This window comes from Otolemur garnettii, unplaced genomic scaffold (genome assembly GCF_000181295.1).
Source record: "Otolemur garnettii isolate 467f Iridium unplaced genomic scaffold, OtoGar3 scaffold00232, whole genome shotgun sequence".
Lineage (NCBI taxonomy): Eukaryota > Metazoa > Chordata > Mammalia > Primates > Galagidae > Otolemur > Otolemur garnettii.
The window spans coordinates 63,656-70,893 of NW_003852627.1; the positions used below are offsets into that span (position 1 = coordinate 63,656).

The 7,238-nt window shown below is 43.5% G+C and overlaps 1 pseudogene; it reads left to right on the top strand.

The window, feature by feature from the left end:
• Nucleotides 1-821: 821 nt before the first annotated feature.
• LOC100967057 lies at nt 822-1,473 on the top strand (annotated as a pseudogene).
• Nucleotides 1,474-7,238: the final 5,765 nt, after the last annotated feature.

Sequence of the window (7,238 nt, forward strand, 5' to 3'; positions counted from 1 at the left end):
TTGCCTCAGCAGAGATGATGTGCGATTATTAATCTTCTCTCTCAGCTCAGCTCCCAACCTTCAACTTTGTTTGATTCTTTCTGGCCATTATCTCCCCCCTGGATGGGAGCTTCTGTTGAAAGCTGGTTCCAGTTGGCCATCTTCCCCATCCCCCCTTAAAGTCTTTTAAAATGAAACTGAAAAAGATTGTACCCTGTATCATTTTTTAAACACAATCCCATTGTTCATGTTTGATAAGGTACTATATAATTTGGAGGGCAGTTTAGAAGAGTATTGGATTCAGACAGATCTGTGTATTAGTTAAGAATCTTTTTATTTCATGGAAGAGAGAACCCAAATTAAAGCAGCTTAAGCAGTAAATAGAATTCATAGATTCAAGTGACTAAAACATCCACAAGGAGCTTCAGATAAGGCTTGTAATAATGGGACCAACAGTATCTCCAACAATATCACCAAATTCCTAATATCTGTTTACCCCTCTTACACAGTGTCCAGTAGAGGTGCCCCCACACAGAATAGCCTCTATGCCTCTATTCTGTTACCCCTCTTACACAGTGTCCACCTCTACTGGACACTGCCTCATGGCAGCAAAATGGCTGCAGGAGCATCCACCATCACATCGTCATACCAAATCTTCCTAGAAAAGAAAGCAAGAATTTTCTGAAGTCCTCTGCAAAAAGAGAGGAGAATATTTCTCTAGGTGGTTTACAAATTATTCCTTTGGTACTTCTGGTAGCAGCAGTGGGAATTTGGCTGCTAGAGGGTGACAAGGCCTCTTCAGAGGCAATCCGGTGGGAATCAGAGCCATCAGAACTGCCACCATGACTGTGGACAAGAGCAACAAGATGCTGCAGCATATTGATTACAGGATGAGGTGCATCCTGCAAGGTAGCTGGATTTTCATTAGCACCTTCAAGACTTTTGAGAAGCAAATGAATTTGATCCTTTGTGACTGATGAGTTTAGAAAAATCAAGCCTAAATAAGCAAAGAGGGAAGAGAAGCAAGTCCTTGGCCAGGTGCTGCTAGGAAGGGAAAACCTGGTCTCAATGACAGTAGAGGAACCTCCTCCTAAAGATACTGGTATTATCCAAGTGCCATTTGCTGGAGCTACTGGGGGTCAAGGGATTGGCAGGGCCTCTGCCTGAGGAATTCCATCTGGGGTTACCATGCCCCAGGCTCCTGCAGGACTTGCTGGGGCCGGTCTGTGGGGTTGGTGGACCATCCTAACAGGTGATAACCCCACAAGGAAGAGGTACTATGGCAGCTGTTGCAGCTGCTGCCATAGCTAGTATTGCAGGGGCCCCAACCCAGTATCCACCTGACCATGGGAGTCCTCCCCCACCTATGGGCCAAGAGGCATCCCCTCCAGGTATGATGGGCCCATCTCCTGGTATGAAGCCTCCCATGGGTCCCTGATGGGGATCCCCCCTGGACAAGGGACTCCAATGGGCATGCCCCCTCCAGGGATGTGAGGGCCCCCTCCCCCAGGAATGCTCCCACCAAGGAGCATTGGCCCTCCTCCCCTCTCTGCCTGTTTCCTGCAAGGCTGTACATAGTCCTTTTATTTCTTAATGGCCTATGAAACTAGTTTATAAAAAACTCCTAAGAGAATATTTTTAAAAATCATCCCTTTGCATCTCAGTGACTTTTTTGGAATGAAATGTCCATCCCCAAACCAATCACTGTAGCCAGGAGAGGTAATTCACCTGTTTAAACCAATCACAGCCCACCTCCAATGCAGGAGTCAGTCCCAACCAAGGTTCACAACTGAAATACACAGAACACTGAGTTACCCACAGCAGGCTGTGATGCTGTAGGCAGAAGAAAGGAAAATGGTTGACCAGACGATCAGTAAGCATCCATTTAGTGTGAGTGGTGCCCCCACCTCTCACCTCATCAGGGTTTTGTTGATTCTAAGTGATGGAAACCCATTGTATCAGTTAGCTACAGCTGCATAACAAATTACCCAAAAAATATGGGAATATAGAGCAACAAGCATTTATTATTTCACAGTTTCTATTGGTCATGATCAGGGACTCCAATCAGGTAGCGATGAGGATGTCAGTGTGGGGGCTGCATTCATATGAAAGGTAGAGGATCCCCTTACAAGATGACTCACTCATGTGGCTGTGGGCAGGGGACCCCAGTTACATAGCATAAGGACCCCTCCACACCATCTTCCTGAGCACCCTTACAACATGGCAGCTAGCTTTCCCCAAAGTGAGTAGTCCAAGACAGAGAAAGAGCCAACAGAAAACCATAGTGCCTTTATAACCCAGTCTCCAAAGTTGAATACCATTTGCTTTCAATGTATTCAACTTATAAGAGTGAGTCATTAAGTCTAGTTCACACCCAGGAAAGGAGAATTAGACTCTGCATCTTGAATGGAAGAATATCCATACTTAAGCCACAAAGAAAATGTATTGGCTTCAGGACAGGGAAAGATAATGTGGTTTCTGTCATGGAGGAAAGAGCTGCATAAACCAAGTCCTTGGGAAGAGGAATTAGGCACTGAACTCTACCTGAGCTCTCTGTCCATCTGTTTCTCACTTTTGATTTTTGAGGTTCTCTTTGTTTATTGATCTCATTTTCTGCTTAAGGCAGAAAGAAAAACTTCTCCACTGGGTGAGCAAAGTAGCCACTAGCCTCACAGGTTAGCAATCCCAGAAGAAAAAAAAACAAAAAACAAAAAACAATTTCCTCCTCCTTGCATCTTAATCTTAGGGTAAGAGATGGATTCTAGTTGGACATGGTTGGTCACTGTCCAGTCAGGGTCAATTATGATTGCCCAGAAGCTGAGTCCAGCAGTTCATTTGGCCAGCATCATGTGCCCAGACCTTAGACCAGAATCTGGTCAGAATCATTCCCAAAATAAGCTGAGGCGGGAACAAAAACCTATCACCACTCACTGTGGCTGCTTACTCCGTATGTGACTTCAACCAGCATACACACTCTCCACTGCAACTTCTTTAGCTTTAAGACTCCAACAGTAATAATAATGCCTCCCTATGGGACTGGGTTGGTGTTAAATGGGATGAGGCCTGTGAAGTGCATACAGTAAATGCTCCAAAAATAGAGCCCCTGTTCTTATCATCATTATTCTTTGTTCTTGATGCCTTTTGTGAAAACAAGCCAGCGACCACTTTCCCCGTGTAACAGCTGTAGCCTTTATGGTTTTGCCAGAACGTGGGAGGGAAATGTGCCACCCCGCCGTTCTGTGCAGGGTGTTAACGTGGCTCATTAGAAAAGTGAGCAGGCCTAGCAGAAATCTCTGCACACTCATGGAGGCCGGCAGAAACTCGCGCGGACACATGCCCTGTAATGTATTCTACTGGTGCTGCTAGCCATAAACGAGCAGATGTTGAACAAGGAGCCCGCCCCTGGCGATGTCTGTTAATTGATGTGATGTGTGTTTTATGGAAGCTTGATCAAGGTGTTTTATCTCTGACTGTAAGGGAAACCCTAGAATGGGCAGACTCAGTACATTCTTCTAAAGAACTTCAGGGAAAGTACTCAGGTCATTATCAAAATCTCCATACCAGCAATGAAGTAACTACCTCCGTCTTTAAAAAGCGAGCGGAGGAGGGTGCAATACAAATGAGTTGCTTAAAGGAGGAGTAGGAAGGGGGATATTTTTCCTTGTTGGATAAAGGTTTTATTTTTACAAACTTGATGTAAAAATACATCAAGTGCCTCACACAAACTTGTGAGCCTCACACACACAGGCATATATGCGTGGACACAGACACTCTCAGATAACAGTCACAATCCCAACAAATTGAAATAAGAAAGGCAAAGAGAAAAAGGTAAAGATACACACAGACACATGCACAGAGATAAACAAATCAAGAAAGACATGCACAGATACAACCACACTTCTCTTACATACCTAACAACCTGACCAGTCTGCACTGCTTAGGAAGTGATAGCTGATTCAGCTAAACAGGGAGCAGCTGTGCAATTGGCCTTGAAAGATTCCTTGGCCAGAAGGCTTAAATATATGACCACTACCCACGGCAAGGAGATAAAAAGCCTGATGTCAGGTTCCAACTTGTGGGTCCAGTTAATTATCAGCTTTCGAAAGGGGCAGACAAAATCCATCAACCTGGTACCTCCATCAATTCTCCACGTTTCATCCTGTCATCAGGAGAGTGGGGAGAAATAACCCATGGGGACTAATCTGCTAACCTGGGATATCTTCCTTCTGGCCTTACTCAACAGGAGTTAAGATAATGATAATAACACCTGATAACACGTAGCAAGCTCTTACCATCTGCCAGGAACCATGCTAAGTTCTGTGTGCACATCATCTCATTCTCTTTCCAAGACAACACAACCACATTTTACAGGTTAGAACCAGCACCAGAATAAACCAAATGAACATCATGTGAATCATTTTGATTCATCGTGTGTAACTCAGCTGCTCAAAAGGTTCCTTTAACCAGAATATTCACCAGGATGAACCAAAGTTTAGGAGCAGAGTTAGGTTGGGTATTAAACCTTGTAGATTAGAATAAATAATGAATCAAAGCCTAACTAGCCTCTTAGGCCAAATTGAGGGATATCCTGTTTAAATCTGAATTGGAAACTGAGTCTATGGCCCTAAGGGCACTCAGAAACCCCAATGTAAAAAGACACCCACCCCAGATGCCCCAGTTCCAATACTAAGGGCATCTGGATTACTAAGCTACTTTGCAAAGCTGTGGTCAGTCTTTAATGGGTAAAGCAGAAAAATCAGAACTTCTGGAAATGAGTGGAAAACATCTCAGTCCTCCTGGTCAAAAAGGTACAGAAGAGTTCTAAGTCAGTACTTTTTGGTTGCAAGTAATGGTAACCTGGTCTCTGTCATTTGTGCAGGAAAAAAGATGAATAAGTGATATTCATTATGCCTATCATGGCAAAATTTTCTGTTAAGTAAATAGTCATCACAGAAGGACTTAAAGCAAATGGGAATTTATTGTATTCTGAGGACTCAGGGGTCTGCCATAGGATCCAAGGGAAGGAACGGAATTAGACTATAGAAAGAAGCTGGCAAATAAAAATACATCAGGAACTAATATCTTTTCACCTTGCACCTGTACTTCTGTGGAATATTTAGTCATTCTCTCCCTGCAAATCTGCAGCATACATAAAAAAAAAAAACAGAAAAAGGAAAACGGACATGCCTCAGCTCTTAAAGTTCTCAAGACCAGCTTGATGGAAGCTGAAATCTTTTAGGTCCAATTCTCAATTCCCTGGGAAGAGATGGTGTTTGGCCCAGCTTGGGTCTTGTAGACACCCTCCATCAGAAAAGTGGTGGCCAAAGGGCACAGATCACACCAGAGCCTATCAGGATTTGCCCTTAAGACCTTTTGAATGGGGCTGGGAAGTTTCCAGAGGAAGAGCAACTTTCATCGATGGGTAAGACCCACAGAAAGAAGGAGAAGGGAACAGAGAACAAGCTGATATCTAACATTCTGAATTGTTTATATGCACGAGGCAGTATGCCAAGAAAGTACTTACAACACATTACATCAAGTCTTTCTTACTTTTTTTTTCAACTAACGCATCTAACCTCTTCTTTCCAGAGGGATTCAAAGTGAGCCCAGAACAAAGAACAAACATCATTCCATCACCCTCCAATCTCCTTTTCCACTACTTTGGCCAAAACAACCCAAAAAAACAATATATGCAGAGTGGCCATAAAGTTTACATGCCATTTTAATAGTTACAACTTTTTAAATTGTGCACGAACTTTATGGCTACCCTGTATATTTACCTTCCTGATTGCAAAGCCAAACTCTTCTGCTCAAAAATGGAACAAGCAATAAATAAATAGGGAGGATATTATCTATGCTAGCAACAGCCAATTAAGAATGTTCAATTATATTTATTTTGAGCCTAATCCACCTGCCTGTAATTTCTACTCATCTGGTTCTATCCTCTGAAGGATAACTTGAATCTCTTCTCAACAAGTCATTTATTGAAATCTGTATTTGTTTTCCAGGGATGTGATACAAGGTACCATGGACTGAAGGGCTTGAATAAAAGAAATTTATTTTCTCACAGTTCTGGAGGCCAGAAGTTCAAGGTCAAGGTGTTGGCAGGGCTGGTTTCTTCTGAGGCCTTGCACCTTAGCTTGTAGATATCCCCCTCACCCCCATCGCTACAATGCCTTCCTGCTGTGTATCTGTGTCCTAATCCCTTCTAATAAGGACATCAGTCTGATTGGATCAGGGACCACTCATGAGACCTCACTTTACCTTAATTACCTCTTTAAAGAGTCTGTCTCCAAAAACAGCCATACTCTGAGGGTGTTAGGACTTCAACATAAGACTCCGTGGGAGAGGGATACAATTCAGCTCACAATAAAGTCTTTGAAGACAGTTCTTCTATCTCCAAGCCTGTAATATCACCGTTAAAGAACCATTTCTTGTGCTACAAGTTCTTTTGATTTCCAGAGTGTACTTTATCAAGGTGTAGGGGTGTATTACAGTTTCTCCCATGAGAGGAGGTTATGGCTTCTGCCAGAGAGGTAGGCTTTAAAAAACTGGTATCTCATTGGAAAAGAGCTGTTTCCCATTGCAGATAAAAACCACTCTAGAACAGTGGTTCTCAACCTTCCTAATGCCGCCACCCTTTAATACAGTTCCTATAGGTCTCAACCCACAGGTTGAGAACCGCTGCTCTTGAAGGCTGGGTGTGGTGGTGCATGCCTATTATCCTAGCACTCTAGGAGGCCAAGTAAGATGGATTGCATTAGTTCAGGAGTTCAAGACCAGCCCAATCAAGAGCAAGACCCCATCTCTGCAAAAGATAGAAAAATCAATCATGCATTGTGGCAGGTGCCTGTAGTCCTAGCTACTAGGGAGACTGAAGCAAGAGGATCACTGAAACCAAGAGTTTGAGGTTGCTGTGATCTGGGACAGCACAACACTCTACCCAGGGCAGCAGAGGGATACTCTGTCTCTAAATAAATAAATAAATAAAATAGAAAAAAAAAACACTCTAGAAAATGGGACTTGATGGATTCCTGGGAAGGAAGCAAGAAAATCTTATAGAAAGGAGAAGGGATAGAGAGAGAGGGTGGGGGGGGGAGGACACATCCTGAGGCAAATTTCACCTCTTCTAAACTATGTAACTCAATGGTTAGGGCGCCAGCCACATATACTGGGGCTGGCGGGTTCAAACCCAGCCTCATCAGCTAAACAACAATGACAACTGCAACAAAAAAATAGCTGAGTGTTGTGGCAGGTGC